Here is a 22,338-nt window from a genome sequence, read left to right on the forward strand (position 1 = left end):
GGGGCGGGGGCGCCCGGCCGGCGGGGACGCGTGTCCGTGTCCGGCCGCCGCGGGGATGTGCAGGCGGGCGGGCGTGTGGGGCGGGGAGGGTCCCGCTCCCGCTCTCGCTCCCGCTCCCGGCCTGGGGTCGTTCCTTCCCGCCCGCCGGGGCCGGAGCCGAAACCGAAGCCCGCCCAGTTGTTTACAGTCGCGGTCAAAAAGCGTCCGGGTTCAAAGCCCATCGGGCTTGTCCCGGGACCCACCCCACCTCCCCCGGAGGGCCGGGCAGGTGGGCTCGCACGAGGTGCCGAACAGCCTGGAGGGTTTTGGCAGCGGAGGTTGCTTTTTCTGCCTCATCCCGCCGCCGCCTGCAGCAGCTCCTGAAGTGGGTTTGGGGGAGAGGATGCCCGGGGCCCCCGGGCATGGTTTAAAAGCTATTTCTGAGGCTGCTGTTACTTGGGCTCTTATTTTTAAATGGCGTTTAAGTCACAAAATCTGAGACTTGGCAAATGCAGGGTTGGAGAGGAGCTTTTTTGGGGTTTTTAGTTGTTTTTTTGCTATGGGGAAAAATATTTGGTGTATTTCATTTCCTTGTTGCAAATCCCACTGCCAAGCCAGCTGGGTAGCGTTTTGCTTGTCCACTTGGATGAAGCAAATAGCCGCTCTGATTGGCAAGTGCCGGCGCAGTTGGCTCAGCCAATAGAGGAAAAAAAACAAAGCTTGTGGTTCAGGTACTGCGTTTTCAAAATGTTGTGGGGCTGTTGCAGTGCTGCTGATGTTAAGTGCATAGGAACAGGATTAGGACATTTGTAAGCACAGGCTCTTATCCTTATTCCTCCTTTTCTCTCCTGTCTGTGTATCCCCCCCCCCTCGAAATTGCTGTACGATCAGAAGGGAATTTTACTCTTAACTGTGAAGTGTTGAGTTTGTGCAACAATTTTCATGTCATAGTTTTTAAGAAATTAATTATAATGTATCTGGAGCAGTGAGAAGGGAGGTGTTGCTGAGCAGTTGTGTGTGGGTTTATGCTGCAGGAATTCATCAGGAAAGATGCTGTGCAACACTTGAGCTTCTTAAATGTTATCTTTGCATTTTTGTGGCATGGCAAATGCAGCACAACATCTTAAGCTATTTCACTTTAAATGCCAGTTACTTGACATTATACCAGGCTACCTTGTACCATTTGGAGGGTGGTAAACCTGATTCATTTTTTTTCTTTAAAACCTTTGTAATAGCATTATGTAGCTCATGTACATGCCTGCATGACATTGAAGGGTTCTTGTTGTTTTCGCAGTTTGTCAATAGATTTGCTGTGACAGATTTCATGTCAAGGTTTGCAGAAATTAGGCTTGTCATTTAAATTGTTGGCTTACTGGATTTAATGGTACATTCATTACCATCGAGTTGCCTAGTGGTTTAAGGCAAGGTGAGCGTTAGTAAATCCTGCACATGATTGGGTGGTCTGTTGAGGTGAATGCCATCTGTATGCCTAGATTCAGGGAACACATTGTCATATTGGGGGCCACAGACACCAGTTCCTTGCTATGAAAGTTCCTTGCTATGAATTCATCTCCTATATGGCTATGTGCATGATTTGAGTTTGTTTGGAGACCTAGCTGTATTCCAGTCCATGCAGTCTCTGTACTCCAGTGTGAGATCTCAGCAATGTGCCGAATCTTATATTCATCTTCTGCACCATAGGTAAAATTAAATTTTAGTGAAGAAAGCTGCTGGAATACATTTTGATTTACTGCTGTTTTTATAGTGCCAAAAGTGCCTTGCACAGGCTGTATTCACTACTGTCAAAGTGTTCTTTATTGTGGCCTGTAGCTATCTGAAGTTAATTACCTAAAGGAAGCCTCTTTCTAAAAGGCAACATTTTTTAGAAGTGAAGGAACACCACTAGCATTTATGTAGTAATCTGATTTTTTTTTTTTTTTTAAACAGTATTTCTTTTTTTGTAATATGATCTGGTGTTGTTTTGAGTGTTTAGTTTTTGGTGTTTCAGTTGCTGTTGTAGTTTTCAACCTAAAAGCTATGGTTGATGATTTGGAGCCTGTCTGAAAGAGTTAAGGGGACATTGAATTAAGAAAGCTCAGCTGCTTGTATACAAATATACAGCAATTACAAGGCAACAAAGTTATTGCAGAATTCCACTGTAACCATGGCAACATGTTCACTCAATTACATTTCCAAATGTAAAATGCCACCCAGTTAGAGTAAGTTTCAGCAACCGCCAGTTTTTGTATAAACCAAAATGTGCAAGAGGCAACCTTTTTAGGTTTTGTGCATTTTCCCATTTGGATGGGCATGTGCTTCTTTCCCAGTTTCATTTCTTCTTCTTAATTTTAATGTGTTCCCTTATTCTGTGGATGTCTAAAAGCCACTTTGGCATCCTTCAGGTCCAGTATTTAATTTTCCTTCTGCATCTTGAATTGGAAAGATGAAGTGGATTAAACCAACATAAAACATATATTCTGAGAGTTGCATTGGAATACAAGGTAGACTTGTCAGTTACTTTAATAGGGGGCAGTGAGTTAAAATAGGGTAGGTAAGTGAAAAACTCAAATTTGAAATGCAATGTTTTGCTGCGTTCGGTATGAACATATTAGGAGAATTGTGCGTCTATGGGACAAGACTTTTCAATGTACTGGTAGGCTAACCTAAAGTAAATATAACCTGGCACGTCTTAACAAGAGAATTTTATAGGGTTAGGAACAAAATAGTACTGTACTGAAGTCCAATTCAACAGTGCTGTTGTATACGAGGTACTCATCAGCCAAAATTAGAAAATGGCTGGGTCTGTACACACAACTTTGGGTGTGACTGATCATGTGAATTTGTTCTCCTATCTACTAAAGTTTTGATGATCTTTGTTTTAACACAGTGACTTTTTCCAATAGTCAAGTTGGCTCAAACAGTTTAATATTAATTCTTAACTACAGTAACGTGTGTTGGAATTCATTCATACATAATCTTTTGATGGAGCATAGTGCACAAAGAAAATGGAGGTTATTCAGTGCCAGCTTTTAAAATGGGAATCAGATTCTTATTTGAATCTCCAAATTAGTCTACTTGGAAAATATACCAGGCTACTACCTAGGGGTGAGTGAGGGTGAGGACTTTAGCAGAGATGTCTAAAAGCAATTGACTATTTCCCAGCATTTGAACTTCATTAGGTTGGTATCCCCAAGTGATGGATGGGGCCTCAGTCTTTCGTTTTGGCCTCTGACTTTGAACTTTTGTAGCCTTTTGAAGCATCAGCAACACCAGCACCAGCTTCAGTTGATCTGATTTATGAGTTTCACGTGTACTTAAGTGGTGCACACTACAGTAGGAAATCTGCCTGTTCTCTTGTTTGATTCAGTCTTGCTACTGTGAGTATAGGCAGTCACAGGAACTGCCTGTTTGTAGACTTGTAAAAATTCAAATTGGTTTTCATTCTTCTAGCATTGGGCTACCCTTTTCAGCCATAAGGGTGAGAGATACAGACTCAATTTAAAAGGCAAGAGCTTAAATTCTACAGAAATTGGTGGCTTTAAAGTCCTTCCCTCAGTTGCAACAAATGGCTTTCCGTTTGTCTCTAATGAATAGACTATTAACCCATGTTTGGGCTTGAGAGAGTGGGTCTCTCTCTTTTAAGGGTGTGTAGTATCTAAAATGTCCCCTTTAGGATTTTAGTTCTTGCAGCTTTCAGAGCAAAGGAGGTACAGTGCTCATGTGTCTGCCTGCATGTTGTAAACTATAGAATTGAGGGCCAAGTTGGTAGACTGAGAAAGTTGGACATATGCATACAAAAGCACATACACATAGTTTATGGAAACAAATGTTCTGTTTTAGGAGTAACTTTTTTCCTCATTCAGCATTTTCAGTCATATTTTATCGTGTCCTCAGAGTTCTGAGGTGAGGAGTTAGCAAGGTTTTTTCTTTCTTTAAGGGTACATTCTGAACCTAAATCTCAAATATTTCTGTCTGACAAAACACATGCTTATCTCACGCTTTTTAAGTAAAAATGATTTACTGCTGTGAGTCTTTAAGATCAGTTCATTTATATCATATACTCTTCTCTCAAGGACATGGTGCTGATATGGTGTGACATACATTTAGATCCTGGTGGGTTGAGTGATGGGTGTGTCCAGGCTTTATTTTTTTGGCCACTTAAACATCCTTAAAGAAGCTGCTGAACAGCAGTTGCAAGCCCTGTTCCACTGTGGAGTAGGGCTCACCTAAATGGACCTTTTTGAAATGCACTGGGATGCCCTGCTGGCTAATTAGAGGGGAGGTTTTGTTTCCAAATAGCAGTCCATGGTAAATTGGGTATTTATTGATCCAAGGACTAAAACTGTGCACCTAGGTGAAGATCTGTGCTGCAACATCCTGTGCATTTTTAAAAAATTAAATAAAATTGCTTTGTATCATTTGAGACTAATTCAACTAAAGTCAGTATATAACATCAGTTCAACACACCTTTTGAGTATGATTTGCTAGTGTGACTAGAATATATAGCAGGAAAACAGTCATATAATATATTTGGTAATATCTATCAGAACTAGTTTGTTTGAATGGTATTCGTCTTGCTGCTGGTCAGAAACTACAAACACATTAATTTAATATGCTGTTTGAATAGCATATGTTCATTAAATATTTGCCAAGTGTTCTTCAATCAGTTGCCCTTACTATGCTTTTTCTTTCTTTCCTCTCCATCTCTATCCTGGTGTCTTCATTCCACTTACTCTTTTCTCCTGTCATTTAAATGCAGTTCATTTCCTCTTTTGTGTTCTCTGTTCCTCGCATATGTCTTATTTCAATCTCTTTGATCCACGAAGCCACATGTTGTATATGTTTTCCAAATCTGAAAATAAGCTGGTGCAACTTCTCTCTGGAGTGTCCATCCAGCTTACCCAAGTCTTGACATATGGAAGCTGACATGATCCTTTTCCATTTTATTGCTGCAGATAGAAATCTGAAAAACTTGGGTTGGTTTTTACTTTGCTGAAAGCTGAAAAACAGCAGAAGTGTTGGACCTGTGTGCTTGAAGAATTAGAAGCAGTGAATCTTTTCTCCTTTCTTTTAGTTCACATCTGGAGCCTCCTGGCCAACAACAACAACAAACCCTCAACTTGCCCCCCACCAAGTTCTGTAGAATGGGATGGAAAAGACTACCTACTTGTCCTATTCTTTTCAGGTTCTTGCATCATGTCCACTTCTGTGGTATTCAAGTACTCTGGATTAAAGGGTTTTTTACAGTGTCCAAGTAATTGGTTTTATTGTCAGTTGTTGTTGAGCAGAAAACTGAAATGGAGGGATGGCTAGATTTGTTTGTGCTTGTCGAAGTCATGTTGATGAGCCAGTACATTTGAGGTGGTGAGTGAAGCATGGGGGGGGAGGTGTGTGTGTGGAAGCTGGTGCTAAAATACAGTAACAGAAGAAAACACTAGAAAAATGGATTGTAAAGCCCCTTGGAGAGTTTGTCTAGTATACTTTTTGCAAGGAATTTGTCTGGCCTACCTTTATCACGGCATTCATTACTGTATGCACTTTGGGTCATTCCTTGTTTCCCTCTTGTTCTATCAGGTGGAGGTATTGTTGAAAGTAGTTTTGGTGAAAAACTGTTTGGGAATGTCCTGATATGAAAGAATGTGCCTAATGAATATGTAAGGTTTTGGCGGAGAAGGGAAGGGTCACAGACCAGAATGACAGTTTGCTTGCTATTCTGGTAATTTAATAGGGCTGTGTGAGATTTTGGCAGTTGTTTCATTTTGGAGGTGTTTCAGCCCATTTTGGTGCTTGAAACACCGAATCCGAAACAAAATGGAAGGCTCGGAAGCATCTCCAAAATTGAATGAAATGACCTGAAACATTTTGGAGGTGCCCTCCATCCTGGGAAAAGCCCTGCATCCCTCCTTTTAAGGTGCCAGGAGGCTGAGGCCAGGCAGGGCAGCTATGGGGGCTTCTCCCATGGCTCCCCCCACCAAGGCAGAGGCAGGCACAGCTGGAGGAGCTGCAGGAGAAGCCCCCGTGGCTTCTCTGCCTGGCCCAAGCCTCCTGGCACTTTTTTTTTAAAAGCCCTGCACTCACCAGATGCAGCAGTGGTGATCAGGACCTCTGAGGGCTCGTGACAGATTTTCCCATGCCTGGCACCCTATGACATGTGTGCAGTGTGGCTTAGCAGGGCGCTGCCTGGGAGCTGGGGCCATGTGGTGCTGGGCTCCAGCTCCTAGATGGTGCATGGCACCCTACTGCACCATGCTGCACCCATGCAATGTGGCAGCTGTCACGCGGGTGCCAAGTGGTGGGCAGGGGGCACTCCCCACGGTCCCATGATGCACAGGGGATTCTGCCACAAACCCTCAGGCCCTGATCACTGTTGCTGCAACCAGTGAGTGCGGTGCTTCTTTAAAAGGGCCAGGAGGCCAGGGCCAGGGTGGGGGATGTGGCCAGGCAGGGCAGCCATGGGGATTTCTTCTGCTGCTTCTCTGGCTGTGCCTGCCTCTGCCCAGGCTGGGAGAGCCATGGGAGAAGCCCCCATGGCTGCTCTGCCCCACGTGGGGCTTTCTTTATTTTTTTTTAGTGCCGTGATTAGTCTGCGGCCAGGCAGAGCAGCCACGGGGGCTTTTCCCATGGCTCCCCCCACCCAGGGAGAGGCAGGTACAGCCAGAGGAGCCGTGGGAGAATCTGCAGCCACCTGGCTGTTCCTGCCTCTCCCCAGCTGATCCAAATCTCTGAATTGGCACCAAAATAACATCAAAACTCCCAAACGGATTCAGCCAAATCGAAACGCAACAGTGATCCGAAACACCAAAATGAATCGCCATCCCTCCAAAATGGCCAAATCTGAAGCAGAAACGAAACGGCTGTTTCGCACAGCCCTAGTAATTGTGCCTTTGTTCCAAGAATAAGGACTTTAGTAAGTTTGGGTCATCAGCTGCCATAGTGGCTAATAAGGAACCTCTCCTTAGTCTGGTCAAATTTTGATTACCTATGACAACCAAAGATGATTTCATTTCTAAGTTTGTTAGCCATGGAGCCAAAAGTAACTCGAATCAGCTGAAGACGTAAAGGTGAATATTTGAAAACTTTCATTTTTTTGCTAGTAATACTTAAGAGATCCAAGTTGAAGGCAACATCTATGGGAGAGGGCAAGGAGTTTGCCATATTGGTAACCCAGGAGCAAATCTAGACAAGATGACAGTGAATAGGTTTGCTTTAAAGGAATTTATCTTCTAGAAGACTATATATAGTGAGACCTTCAGTGAATCTCCTTTTCCTTTTCCTTCATATGGCTAACAGGAGTTGCTGAACTCGCATATCCAAGAGAGCACCTCGGGTGCAATGTGGCTGTCAAGAGTGGGTTTGACAGTGTGTTGAACTTCTTATTTTCTCTCAAGCTTGACCTCCTACAGATCTTCCATGCATGTATTTGTCTGTCGAGAAGGGATATAATTTTATAGCAAACCTTTACATTGAAATGGGAGAGTTAAACAGAATATCTTTTTTTACAAATTCTTTCAAGGAGTACAACTTCAGTAAGTTGGGTTTCTATACAGGAAACAATGATAGCAACCCCGTATGGTGTTGGCTTCTTAAGAAGGCATTTTCATTTTGATGAAAACACTAGCTTCTGATTAAACCTCCCTTTCACACTTACAATAAAAACTGGATAAGTACAAAAATAGCTTTGTCCTCCCTTAGCAAAGATTTAGCATTACTGTACTGAGGTCCTGTTAACCTTTTTGTAAATGTAATCGAAACTTGGTGCTGGAACACTTACTAGTATACACTTATTTATTATATTTTAAACTAAATTAGACTTGTCAGATGGACAAAATTAACTTTGGGTTCCTGACTGAATTTGCACTAACTGAATTTTGAGAAATATTAATTTGTAGTAGGCCTGTCACTAGTTCAGGTGAGTCAGATTACACTATATCTGTTAATTTTCCTAACTAGTATAGGTCTCCATCCTTTCTTATCCTGCACTGAAGTCCGTGTTGAATTTTTAACATTGTAATTACTTTCCAACTAATAGCTTTCAGTATTGCGAGCTTGAATACATACAAGCTCATGTACCGAATGTAGTATATTATTGAGAGCTCTCTAAAACACGAGCCTTAATACTGAAAGAAAAGACTGGAATGCTAGTCAGGCAGACCTTTTCCCTAATGTTTTTCAAGTGTCCCTGCTGATCATAAATTCCTCTTGAATTATTTTTTTAACCCCACTTTACTATAGGTTTAATCTCATAATTTATACAAAATTCTGCTCTTGGTTAATGTAGTTATAGTGTCATAAGTTAGCAGATATATAAAATGCAATACTGTGTACAGAAGCACTTTAGGGGTCTGCTGTATAAAAATGTTCATGTTAAGATTTTCTGCTTTTAGCATTGTTTTTCTAAAACATTTATTTTTATGCAATTTGGATGCTTTTGTTGTATTGATGTTTAGGTCTAATACAGTAAATTAGTTGTGTTGTATGATGGCCTGAATTATGGTTGTAGGGAAATAAACTTTTTTCCCATTAGGAACTGCAGAGTTATCTGGCTCTGTGTTGGTAATTGATCTACACTGTGGGTGTGTCTACACGTCACCATATGGTGACATTGCTACAGTGCTGTGCTTTTAGTACGTCCTTTTGGAAGTACTAACGCATGAGGCAGTATGGATGGTTACTGCACCATGTGCACAGTGCATGTTTGGATTTTGCCACTATGTTGCTATAGTGGCGCACTATACCAGGAGAGTGCACCACTATGGTGATATAGCTGGCAATCCCATGTAGACCTGTGTGATAGCCATACAGCATGCTACAGTAATGTGTAGATGCACATTACAAGATTCATCTTAAAGGGCGCAAGATGGAGTCTTCATTCCCTCTAAAATGTGTAACTGCCCATTTTGTTTTTGTCCAAATTTGTATAGCGTAGCTGAGTCAAAAGTGAGTTTTTAATTAGGGAGCATATTTGCCTTGATTTATAAACATTTTGCCGAAACAACTTTTGTTTTTAAAAGTGGATTCAAGAACTAAGAGAACTTTAAGTTTTGATGGAGGCTTGTATGTATAGTGGGGAAGGAGGGAGGGTGTAGCTGAAGCCTGGAACCTCAAAATAAAGACTGGTTTTCTGCTTCTAGGGAATGTTTGATCATTTGGAAGGGAAAGGATTAGATGCACTGGTATGAATGAAAAATTGAGTATGATCCTTCACTTTGAACTTCCTTTCTTGTTTTCAGCTTTTGTCACGACTTAAAGGTTATCTAATTCCCAGGAACACACCAGAGTTCAGATTCTCCAATATGGAAGGTCACAAAAAGAGTATTCAGAGGTAAGACTTTAACTTTCCTGCATGGTGGATTTTTTTAAAAATATGTATAAATGCCTAAATACTTCTCTTTATTTAACTAATTAAGAGCTATCCATTCAAGAGAGTGAAAAGAATTTACTTTAATTATTAGGCATGGCTTCTCTGTGTTTAAGGGCTTAACTGGTACAGAAGGTAGGGCTTGGAAGATGTACCAGGATCCTCCAAGCAGGTGACTCGCAGGAAAGAGGGCCCAAAGCAAATCTTGCACTCAGGTGAGATAATGGCTGAGCACTTAGCTGAGAATACCTCATTAGGACCCTTTAGGATATTGGAAAATGGGGAGGATATGTAGTCAGATATAACCCCACCAATATGATCCAAAGATAGGGAGCCTGTGTTTCATAGTGGTCTTCTTGGGACGGTATGTAGGATGGTATCTTGGGCATAGACAGGATAAAGTAAGGAGCAGCATGTAATTCATTCCTATTTTGTCCCCCTTTTTCTCTCTTCCACACCCCCCTCCAATAAAGCATGTCATTTTTAAGAATGAAGTAAACTGTATTGTGTCAGTGATCTGATGAATAGTAAAACCAACTGGTTTCTTGTTAACTTCAGTGTTTCTGCTGAGTACCCTGGCTTTAGTGCAGAGAGTACAGTCCTTCACTGCTTCACACTTAAATGGCTTGAGTTTTTTGTTTTGCCTCTTAAGTTTCCCAAATAGCAATAGGACAGATTGGTTCTTGTAAACTACAGTTTCACTGCTTCTACAAACCTGTGGCCTGCAGCAGTAAAACTGACTGAACTCCTGAAAACTTGATTTTGTTGCTGTTGACACTGGCCAGCCAGCTTCAACCAAGTATTGGTGTGGGTGCACAAATATGTTACTGATTGTGCCCAAAGAATTAGACTTTGTATCTTAGTGTTTTGATGATCAAGGGGTTTGGTAAGTGGAGGAAGGGAAAGATTGTGTTTGGAATTCTCAGGTAGTCCCATGCCCTTAACGCTACCTTTCTCTGGCATTTATTCAGTCTCTCCAAGAGAAACCCAAGCTAAGATTGCTTTTCAAATCTAGCAGACTGAAAACCGACATGGAGTCAGCTTGGTTTCCTTAGTGTATCTTCCTCTTGTTTCTCTTATTTGTTTGCTGTGAGTCTCTTGGAATGGATTCCTTACGCTAGGAATCTATCTTCTCTGTTCCTCCTCTTCCTCCTTCCCCATCCAACAAAAAATCTTGAAAGCAAAAGCTTTTTCCAACCTTTATGTACCACCGGAAGTGATCAGCTCACTGCGTAATGGTGGTAGAGCAGTTCTGAACCAATACAGGCACTTGTCAGAAACTGTATGTGCCACCTAGCTTGTATGTTCAGAAGGAGGGAGAGAAGCTAAATTAATAGTGCTGGCCATTGGAGTGGCATGAACTTCCCGATGTTGAGGTTTGAAGGAGGGCAGGAGCTCAGCCACCTACCTTTCCTTTTGCTTTTATTGCTACTTGTATGAGGTGCTCTACAGCAGTGGTCTCCAAACTCTTTTGATTGCGCACCCCTATCAGTAAAAAAATTTTTGAGCACGCACCCCCAATATATGTATATTTATATAAATATATATCTAAATAGAAGTTCTAATATTTTTTTCCTGCACCCCACTTTGGAGACCACTGCTCTACAGCATGCTACGCAAGTCCTTTTTGAAGGAAGCTAGCTACCTGTTTGCCAGTGCACTTTTTTCTTAATGTTACAGAATTTAATTCCTTTCCACTTTAGGTACAATTTTTACTTCAGTTTGCTCCCAATATCTTTAGAGTGAAGAATTATGTCATGGAGTTAAAACTTCACTGCTTAGAATCTCTTAGTGCAGGGCTTCCCAAAGTTTTTATGCCATGGCCCAGCAGTCACAGCCGACTGTGACTGATTTCCAGTCAGCAGATGGGTAAGGATAACCCTCCACCCTGGGCGAGGGGGTGGGCCAGACCCTGTGCTGCCGTAAGCCCTCCAGAAGCCATGGCTTGCTGGTCTGTGGCTACTTCTGGTCTGGTAGCTGACTGTACTGCAGACCGGCAACTGACCTGCCATGGCCGGGGGATTGAGAACTCCTTTCTTAGTGTTTGAGAAGAGGATCTCTTTTTTTCTGAACCTAGGAAAAAGCTAAGAATTGTTGTCTTCAAACTTGTGGAAGTAAAAGACTGTGTTAGCCTGTACAGTGATTAAAAAATAATCAAGCTTGCCATTCCCGAGAGTAAAAGCTAGAAATTTCTGGGTCCTTGGAGGAAAAGTTGAAGAAAAACTTTGTATTGCTGCATGGATACAGGACAGAGAATATAACGCTATCAACCATACTGTAGGTTAAAGTGTTGTAGCCCAGCTTGCCCCCTATATCCAATAAAAGATATTACAAAAAAGTCTTGCCTCTTGAACATTGCTAGCAACAGCATTGATACAGGACAATGAATAGCATTGGTATCAGTAGCAATATATCTTGAAAGGCAGATGGCCTCGTATTTGACAGCTTTCTTAAACATGTATGCACACTATCACTTTCTGCAAATAGAATTGAGTTTTTTGTGTACAATATTAATATTAGAAACAGCTGCTAATGTTAGGGAACATTTCTTTGTTCTTTAGTTACTATGCAAAGTTATCTTGCAGTTCATGTTTACCATAATGGCCAATACTTTATTACCTTGTGACTGAAGTTATAAACTTAAACATATGAAAGGCAATTGTGATAGCCTGGTGAATTTGCTATCTATATGTTCAGTAGCACTTCTTAAGCATAGTGAGGTGTGTTTTCCCACAAAAACAATCATTAAAACAAGCCCACATGCATACAAAACAAAGCATAATTTAATATTTGCTACAGATATGAGTGGCTTGGGTATAGATATTTTCTAGTTCCATTAGGAATCTTTCTACTGGCTTGATTCAACAGCAGACAGTGGTACTGGAGGACTAAATAGGGCTTCTTTTCATGACCTCTATATTTAAGACTAAATGACCATTGTTGGTCTTTAGAAATCTTACTTAAAAATCTCAGAGTATTAACTTTTTCAAATCTGAATCTGACTGGCACATTAATTGTGTCTTATAAAGGTAGAACTAAATGCAAGACAAAATGCACCAAAACCCCCCCGGGAGAATAAAAATGAATTTTCCTGATACAGTAGGCAAACCAGAGTGCTCAGTTCAAAGAGTAACCATAGTTGAATCAGTTGTAATAATGACTAGCTTAATTGTGCTGAGTAGGACACTGAAAGATGTAAAGAAATTTTTAGTGGGGGGTGTGAAAAAACGAAAATCTTCATATGTGATGGCTTTTTATAAACATACCATGAGTCATAGGCAGGCATATTGCTAAATGAACAAGAACACAGGAAGCTGAGCTGAGTACAGTTTGGTGTAGAGTCCAGAGATTTCAGTACCCAATCTCATGCTATAACTACTAGACCGTACTGTCTCCTTAGTAGTCGATAACATTTGAAATCCAGGTCCATGTATGCTTTGTACTTGTATGTGAAGACACATACTAATAGTTAGGGACCTACCTAAATTGTGGCGGAAGTGCACTGCTTAGTGGCTCCTTTAATCTTGTTCTCTGCTGTACGTCCTTCCTCCCCTCACTGCTGATTGGCTAAGAGACCCTGGCAGGCCTGCTGCTTGCTCCTCAGCAGGTGGAGGGCAAAAACCGTAGCTTTAAATATGCCACGTTTTTTGCCAGGGCCTCTCAGCTGGTCAGTGGTGGGGAAGGGCGTGCGTGGCAGGAAGAACAAGATTTAAAAGAGCCACTGTGCAGGGCTCTTCCACTGTGATTTAGGTAGGTCCCTACTAATTGTGTGTGACGTGCCTAGTAATACATGCTCACACAAGATGATCTGATGTGTGAGTAAGGAATTTTCCTGTGGGGTGGTAGGCCAGTTATACTATGCTTTCAGTTCTTGGACCACTCCTAGCATTGTCATGCAGGATGCTCTCGACATCTTTTTGTTCTGGTTGGACTAACACGCTGTTTGCCCTGCAACTAAAAGGATTCCAAGTGAGTAACTGGCCCAAAACCAACAGATTTAAGTTTGAGGAAGGAAGAAACCACCATCAGATGAATTTTGAAGTGGGGTATTAGATTTGCTTGCACTTCAGAGTGTTATGATTTTAAAACTGAGGGGCTGCTTTAAATAGGGATGAGTGAGGGCATAAACGAAACTCAAAATCATTGCCATGAATATGTATTTGTCATAAGTGATTGTCTATATCCTGTGAATGATGAGGTCTTCTTTCATGAAAATCTGTTCCAAATTATCAGTACGTTTGACAAATTCCCTACATAATTACCTTCAATTATTCTTTTTAGTGCTATAAATGGAAAATGTCTAATGTATGCACTTCCAGATACTCAAACCCTTAAAAATCCCAGCTCTTTTAAGTATATTAAGGACTGATGAGGCTTGCATTCCTAGTATTGCAACACAAGGTGTTCTCTGTTCTAGACTGTAAATATTTATCTCTTGTCAAAGCAGAGCAGTTACTACTGGGAATGGATCTGGCATGCTTAAAGGTTTTCCTTAAGGAATTTGTTTCCTTTTATTTACAGTGTTAATCGTATATTTAAATTCCAGGGACCTGATGTATAGCTCCGAGTTTTGTTCTTAATACGGGCATAGAAAGCCAAGATTATCAAACAGTCTCTAAATGCAGATAACTGTAATTTTCTGAGCTTATGCTGTAACTAGCTAACAAGTATGTAGGTGTGGAATTCCAGCAAATCTAGGAAATGGTACCAGTGTGTTACTGACTGAGAAGTGAGTTCGCAAACCATGCCACTTTGAATTGTGTTTTCCAGCAGTCAGTTCTCAGATGCAAATCAACATCTAGTAATTTCAAAGTGGTAGTAATGGAAACAGATAATAAAGCCACTTAATTCTCCCAAGTAAAGAGTCTTGCACCTATTTGCTTCTTTCAGTTCTTTGTGTGAGGTTCCTTTTCGGAGTCTTTCAGTAATGCTCTTTATTGTCTTTTTTTATCCATGAAATGGTCCATCACAGCAAGCCTCCTTTTTAGAGCTTATCCCTCCTGTTTGTTATCCATTCTCTGATTGGCAATGTTTAATTCATTTAAAAAAAAAAAAAAAAAAAAAGGCTTTCTGTCCTGTTAACTGAAGCTGTGGAGAAATGTGGAAAAAACATTTTTTCCTCCCAGGAACATGTTCTGAATCTTACAGGGATATAGGTTATAGCCATCTTGGTCTAAGGGCATAAGCAGACAAGGTTCTTTTGGTAAATCTGATTGTCTTTTATTAGACCACCTCAGATAATTGGAAAAACTCTTCTTTGTAAACTTTCAGGTATAAATACCCTTTGCCATTCCCTCTAGGAAGAGCACATGCCAACTGCAGATGCTTCCTCAGCCTGACAAAGGGTATTTGTACCTGAAAGCTTGCAAAAAAGAATGTTTCCAACTATTTGAGATGATCTAATATGATATCAGATTTTACCCAAAGAACCTTGTCTGCCTTCTGAATCTTCACTTTTGAGTAAAGCTCATATCTGAGCAAACCCGATCGCCTTAAATCTCTCTTCAGCAGGTGACAGTTTTGGTAATGTGAAAGGCACTAAACGTTGAGATGTGGGTTTTTTTTTTTTCCCACTATAAAACTAGTTTTTTGTTTTGTTTTGGGTTTTTTTTTGTTGGTCTTCAAAGTTTTTTGCATGCATTTTCTTGCTTTGTGAAGGGCACCAGACACAGTTCTTGACTGAAGTAAGCTAGTTGTTGACAAAACAAACAAAGCCAAGCTTGCTGTGCCATAAACTTCATCACATTCCCCTGTCAAGGTTTTTTGCTCTTACCTGTGGCCAATTCCCCTGTAGAGGAAAGGGCAACTAGCATTTTGGCCCTTCATCTAAGTCAGTCAAGCAAGTGGTTTTAATGATGTGCCTTACATGTCTACTGGGAAATGGACTGCTTTGGTGACTTTTGCTTAGCTTGTCAGTGGCTGCCAATTTTTTGGAGGGCAGTAAGGTCACATTGGGGCTTCTCGCCCGACTTCAGTTATCTTGTGACCTTATTTCTATGTATGAATGTCTATGGGGCATGTGACTTCAGGTTTGGGAACAGGGACTCTACAGGGGCATTGGGTAAAGTCATTGAAAAATGCTGATAGGTGCTTTCAGTCATAAGGCTAGCTTCCATATTAATTATGCAGGGTGGATCTGATTGTATCCAAAATTTAGTTCTAGAGCTTGACCCTCTGTTTAACTTGCCCAACCACTTGTTTCAAAGGTTCTGTTTGAGTAAAATGTAAATAGATTCTAATCTTGGACCTCTGCTATTTCCGTTTGTTTTCTGTTTTAAATGACCTCTCCACACAGCTGTCTGAAGGTGGGAGACCCCTTGTTTTATATCACTAGATGTTGCTTTGTCTGAAAAATGCACTTTATTTTAATATCAACTCACACATTTACAATGTGTTAAAGTAGGATTACATTTGTATAAATAGTTTACTTCTGGTACTTATGGAATTTGTCTTAATATCACCCTTTCCTAAAATCTAAGGAGAAGCCCAGTGTCTTAATTTAACAGTAAGAGTTACTTGATTGCTGTGGAAACATCTTTTAACATTGCTTGTGCCATATTACTAGTACCCCTTGGTATTACTTGTTGGGGACTTTAGAGTCTTTATCTCTAGAGTCATTAAGTAATGTATCTAGATATTTCTCTATTGCTTTGAAACAAGAGTGTGGCCTATGTACTATCACACTGCTCTTATAACTGAATAACTCTCAAGAAAGAGGAAGGTGCTGCTGACATTGAAGGCTCAGTGATGATTCTGCTTCATTTCTTATGCAATTTTCAAATGATTATGTAGCGGATTTAGTTCTGGTTAGACTTCTTTAGAATTATTTTTCTTGTGAAATATCATAAGAGCAATGCAGTCCCCTTCTGCTGTACAAAGGAGATAAGGCAAGAGAACTTTAGGGAAGGGGGTGGCAACCTGTGGCCCATGGACTGGATTTGTGGGGCTTTCATGGTGTGGTGGCATTGCTGGTGGTGGGGGGGTGGTGTTGGGAAGGGGTAGCAGTGGCTCTGTGGCTCTCGCTCTGGTGGTGGCCTGGGTCTGATTGGAAGCACTTGGCGCTAAGATCCACTAACATGGCCCCCTGCTGCAGGATGTTGTGGACTTGACTATGTTAAGGTCTTTAACTGCCTAAAGATCAGCATTGATTTAAATTCCCCCCCCCCCCAATCACTTGCCATGGCTGGAATCACCAGATGGTGCTGCTGCATAGTCCTACAGGTCCTTATTCTGGGCAGCAGAGAGTTTTGAAAAAATGCTATCTTGTTTTGTTGTGGTTCAAGTTGTTTGGGGAAAGCTTTTTGCCTTAATCACTCTCTCTTGAGTCAGTTCTCAGTGTAATTGCTTCCAGGGAAGCAGGTGCTGTTGTTTGTGCGGAGACTTCTAAAAGATGAGCTTGTCTGTATTTTGTCAGACCAACTCTGTTTGGAGACTGGTGTCCACAGTGGAAAATAAAGTTACAGTACAAAAATGGTCAGATTCCACAAAGCTGATTTTCTTCAGTAGGAAAGTGACCCTGCAAGGCCCCATTGTCTGCTGCTGCTATTCATCTGTTTAAAAATATGGCTGTCTAATGATGCACTAGTTTTATGCAAAGTAAATGCTTAGGGTATTGCCAAATTAAAAATGAAGCATTGTTACTGTTATGAGAACTGCAGTACTTGGGTGACTAAATAGATGCAGTATTAATAACTTCCATTTCTTCTATTATGCTGGGTACAAAACTCAGGGTTATGATTTTACCTGAATGGGGAAGTTCGGTATTAAGGGGAGCATTATCATAATCATTATTTGGGTGAAAATTGTACCTTGTAAAGTGAAGTACTGTTTGTATGTGTTGGTACGGTAACCAGTACTGAGATAGGGAGGAGTAAAGGGGAGCTCGTAGATTGCATACATCTGTTTTAACTGGTTGTAGATGCATAGTACTAGTAAATAAGAAATAAAAATTTCACAGAATTCCATCAATTCTTGACTGTACTGTAATGGAAGCAAATCTTTTTAGTGAATAGATCTATTTACTTAGTGTTTCCTTTTAGTGAGAAGTAAATATGACACTTTGACCAAGATAGATTTAATTCCATGCAGTTGTATAACTTGCTGGAAAAAGATGTAATTTTCAAACCACTAAAAATGACTATTTGTATACATTTTGACTTTATGCAGGTTGGGAGGCAAGTGATGACCTTTTTATTTACTAGCTTTCATGCACACATATACCAAGGACATTACCTCTGCCCCTCTTCACTTTTAATCTGATTTCCATTTTGTGTCAGAATCTTAATTTTCTTTAGAAGCTACATCTCTCTAGCCTGAGCTTGCATTGCATGCAGCTGGGTCAAGTGATAACAAAGAAGCATATTTGTGTTGTGGTGACTGCATAAGGGTATTGCAGAAAAAGAAACTTCATTTTCAGTGAATACTAAAATGCAGTCCCAAGGAGTGGCTAGTCTTTTGTAGTGTAGCATTCCTAGCTACACATTTTCGTTGAATTGCAGAAAAAACTCTACTAGTATAACTGGGGATGTTAATCTTGATTTCTCTGCCATGTTCTCCATCATTGCCTTATGCTTTAATTATACTGTGTTCATGGTGACAGCAAAATGTATCCAGATTACCTTGGATGGAGGTGGAGGGTGGAACTTAGAGTGTGTTGTCCCTTCCCCCCATTTCAATAGAATGTAGATATTGGGTCATAAAAGCAAAGGGTTTCCTGTCTTGTAGCTCTGTGTAATGTTAACTGTAGTAGTTAATAGCTGTGAAATGTAAGATCCATGCTCTTCCTTCTGTCTCTTTTTATCACCTGAAATCATTAATGTGAGATAGTCAAAGGAGCAAAATATCCAAAGAAAACTAGAATGCGTACACTAGAGATGTTTTCAGTAAACTGACATGCAGATGGAAAAAGTGCTCTTGGTTCAGTTTCTAAGGGTTGCATGTTTTCTACCAATTAGTTGTCTTAGATTCTTACTGTATGCTATGTGTTGCAAGTAGAAGCTTTTGCAAGCAGGCCTGCAATTGAAAAGAATAGATGTAATGCAGGGCCTTGAACAGGCACTCAATTCTACTGGTGGAAACTTCTGTGAGAAATTCAATCCCCCCAGGGCTGGGAGGGAGTAGTGGGGCAAAGCACTGCTGCTCACCTCCCAGACCAGGGACTGTGGGTTTGAGGACCCAGCTGGAAGAGTTTGCTGCTCCTCTGCAACCAGGTAAAATATCAAGGCTACAGGTGTGGGGTTCTTAACGTGCGGTATGATGGCAGGGAGCTCCCTACCACCTCGGCATGTTTAAAGCTGGTGCCTGCAACCCCTGGGAAGGGATCAGCGGGCCAAAGTTCCCAGCCTTTTCCTCAGATCATGCAGTCTGGTCTGGAGAAGAGGTGAGGAGCATTGCTCTGTTCTTAGGCCAGACTGGGAGGGCAGTGTACAACGGTTCATTCTTGTGTGAGAAACTTGGAAGATCTTTCTCCCAGAAGGGGCTTGTATCCATGTACTCTTATAGTTGCTACTGGAGAGTGACAGTTTTCTCCCAGTAGAAATGTAATAGTGAAATGAAGTCCATGTCACACTTGAGTTAGTAATGTGCTGTGGGAATCTTGCACTATGTTGTGCTGTATTTGTTTTACAAACAGATGGAAAACAGAAGTCCAGGTTAAGTAAACTCTTGATTTAGTAAAAATGATACTCCAGTCATGAAAAACTGATTGGAAAAGAAGGTTTATATAAAAAGTAAAAATAGCATTGCATATTGTAGAAAACTATAGTCTAGCCACTGTTTATAATTTTAGGCTTAATCACTGTTAACTACCTTTTTAATATCCATTTTAGGTACTTTAACTCCATCCATGTGACTTCTTTGCTTTCTACTACTCTTCCATTTTGATGTTGACATTGAAGTGCATCAGATGCATTTTCATGCTTTGATGTCAAGAGAGGAAAAGATGCATGTATTAAGGATAGTTGCATGTTGCATTACATTTGGCTGTTTTGGCCAGGAAAGGAAACTGTAATTTTGTTCATTGCTACCTCCTGTAAGATCATATAACAGATGCTGCTGAATATCAGTTTTTAAATCAACTGGATTAAAAATCTATGTTTGTGTGCTGTTTGTTTATTTTTAGCTAAGGGGATGGCCTATTGTAAAATCCATTTTTATAGAAGGAAGCCCTAGCTTGTCATAAAACTGTAATTGCCTATTGAAGTCGAGCAGTTTTAGAAGCTGTTGCAGAAAAAAGTAAACACCTGAAACAAATAGAAATGTTCTAACTAGGGTAAAGTTTTGAATTTTAGTCAGGATTGGGGCCCAGTTGCATCTTGCTCTGAAGAGTTAAACTTGGTGGAGTTCATGCCAGAGTTTATTGCTCCCAGGCACGGTGTCCAGGACTGCAGCACATTGAAGTGGGGTGGTGCAACTCCAGCTGGCAGAGGGTCCCAGGGGAATGAGGGTCAGCCTGCCAGCTTGGAGCTGCTCCACCCTGGTTCTGTGCTGTGGAGGGACTGGCTGGGGCATGAGGGTGCTACAGGGCAGGGCTAGCCAGCAGGCATCCTGGGTAGCTCTGGTCACTGTCTACGTATGTTTCAGTGCACTAATTAACTCCACCATACAATAGTACTTGTCCTGAGCAGTACTATCCCACAGTGGCGTTTAATTTACTGTACCTTAATAGGGATGCACATACAGATGGTGACACTTCACTGCGGAGCTAATAAGTCAACTCTGTAGTAAAGTATGCATGTAGATGTGTCCACTGTGTTGCAGTAGCAAAATCAAGATGCAGAAGATGAGCTAAGCAACAGCAAGATGATGGTGGAGAGGATGAAAGTATAAAATAGAAATCCAGATGTTTGTTGATTCAAATTTTGGGAGGAAGGAATGCTATAGGTTCTCTACTAAGAAGCTCTGTGCTCCTTTAATCTTTAACTTCCACCCACATGCAGTGACACTGAATTTGCACTGAATCCTCAGAGGGTAGAAAATAAAAATTCATATATATGCGAGAGAAGGATTTCTTAGGGTGATATCTTGTATTGGACTGACTGTATAGTTGGGATAAAGTTAGACAAACTTTCAAATGCAAGCTTGACTGTCTTGCGTTTAAAAAGTTTGTCTGACTTCATCCCAACTACATATAGTATATGGTGGTACAGAAACAGGTTTTCAGTACGACTTTGCAAAGCTTTGGTAGGTGATTCGATATTTTTTTTGGAGGAGATTCGGCTCAGTTCGGGGACCAAATCTCCAAATCTGAATCGAATAGGTAGACCAAGTAAAAGCCGCCCCAGCTCCCAGGCAGCACACAGTGAGTGCCCTGCCAAGCTGCATTGCACCTGCACCATGGGGCAGTTGCCATGTACGTGCCAAGCGGAGGGGAGAGGGGGGTGGGTGATCCCTGCTGCCCCCCCACTGCTATGCTGTGCCCGGGGGCGTGGGAGGGCCTCTGGAAGTTATATTTAGGGGCAAGGTTGTTGCTTATGCTGTAGCCACTGGTGTCCAGATCTGCTAGAAGATTCAGTTAACATTTTGTCCACTGTTGTCCGTACTCTGACAGCTCCATCAGTCAGAGTATCCATAGGAATAGAGTCTTTTGGCAAGTTGTTTGGTAGAAGAAGTCCAAGACAGAAAACAGCAAATGCTTATGCCTCCAATGAAAATAGTTTCCTGAAATTTTTACTAACTTGCTCTAAATACTCAAATCATTTAATCGAGGTTTGACTCGCTTATTCAGTATTTACTAATGTAGGATCTAAGCCTTTTTCCCCAAACCAAAATATGAGGCTGTTCTCAAGAGTAATGGAACAATGGATGGGTGAGCAGGGCACAAGCCCCCAAACAGTGTCTTTTGAGGTGGAGGTACTGGAATAGAGGTGGAGGTAGGGAGTGTCTTAACTTCCCTTTGCCCATCTACTGCCTTGCTTCACTTCGCATTTTCTGTGGAGCGGTTTTGGCCCTGGCAAGGTGGAGGGCAGAGCAGCAATAGTGGTGTAGTGCATGGTGTAGGAGCAACAGGGGTGGTGTCATCTCTTTTTTGGCAGCAACACATGATATGTGTCCCAGTAGCGAATATCTGACTTCTGCCCCAGAACTATGTGCAGGGTGTGGTCCTGGCCAGTTAGATCTCTGCGAAATAATGTCCTTTCCTGCTCATTGTGTAGACTTTTTTTCTCTCTTTGGGCTTGGATGCGCTGACTAAACTTTGATGCCCCTCTCTTTCCCCCTCCTCCCTCACCAGTTAATGCGTCTTCGAGTGCACTCAGATCAATTTAGTTAATGCTGCCTGCTTCCCAAATTAAAAACGAGCAAGGCCCAGACCCTTGCCCAGCAGGCCCATGTGTTCAGGATTCTTGCTGTCTGGAATGGAGGGGGAGGATTTTGGGTGGAGGGTAAGGCACTGGTACTAGAATGCTTGGGAAGGATTAGCAGAGCTGAAGGGAAAGCTTGCATGAATGTAAAGAATCTTGCCTGGTTTTAGTTTGTTGCTTTCAGATAGCTGCAGTTATTCGAATCCTAAGTTTAAAATGGCTTAGAATATTTGTAACTGACCTTCCAGTGCAAGAACGATTATGTTTCTTCACTAGATGATCAGGATGCTGAAAAACCCACTTTAATTAAAACAGTCTGGGTGCGTCCACATGTGCTTGCAGCAGCTCAAATAGAAGCTGTGCAAATTTAAGCTTTTTGCCTTGGTGCGCATGTTCAGACATGCACTTTGTTGTGGAGCAAATTGTGCCACTTGAGGCAAAATAACTGCCTGGCTTTGCCTGGATCTACAGCCAGGGGGAATTAGAGCCTGGGGCCAGCACCTGTGCTGTCGCCAGTAATATAAAAAGCTGCCCTATCCAGGCACCATACATACAAAAAGCTGCCCTGGCAAGCATGTCAGGGCTACTTGCTCTCAGGAGCTTCTGGGACCCGGCCACTTGGTACCTGGGGACACTACCCCTTGTGCCAACTGGACTGCTGCAGCAGCATCCCAAATCCACTTTTAAAAATCCCCCAAAATC

The 22,338-nt window shown here is 41.5% G+C and overlaps 1 protein-coding gene across 7 annotated transcripts in view; it reads left to right on the plus strand.

The window, feature by feature from the left end:
• Positions 1-9,206: 9,206 nt before the first annotated feature.
• HDAC4 (histone deacetylase 4) overlaps positions 9,207-22,338 on the plus strand; it is a 407,925-nt gene continuing 394,793 nt past the window's right edge. For all 7 annotated transcript variants that reach the window (XM_019553979.1, XM_019553983.1, XM_019553981.1 and 4 more), the window contains exon 1: positions 9,207-9,301. The gene's annotated coding sequence lies outside the window, so the exon portion shown is untranslated. The remainder of the gene's footprint in view (positions 9,302-22,338) is intronic.

Source organism: Crocodylus porosus, unplaced genomic scaffold, assembly GCF_001723895.1.
Source record: "Crocodylus porosus isolate Cpor-Errol unplaced genomic scaffold, CroPor_comp1, whole genome shotgun sequence".
In the NCBI taxonomy this organism is placed as follows: Eukaryota; Metazoa; Chordata; order Crocodylia; family Crocodylidae; genus Crocodylus; species Crocodylus porosus.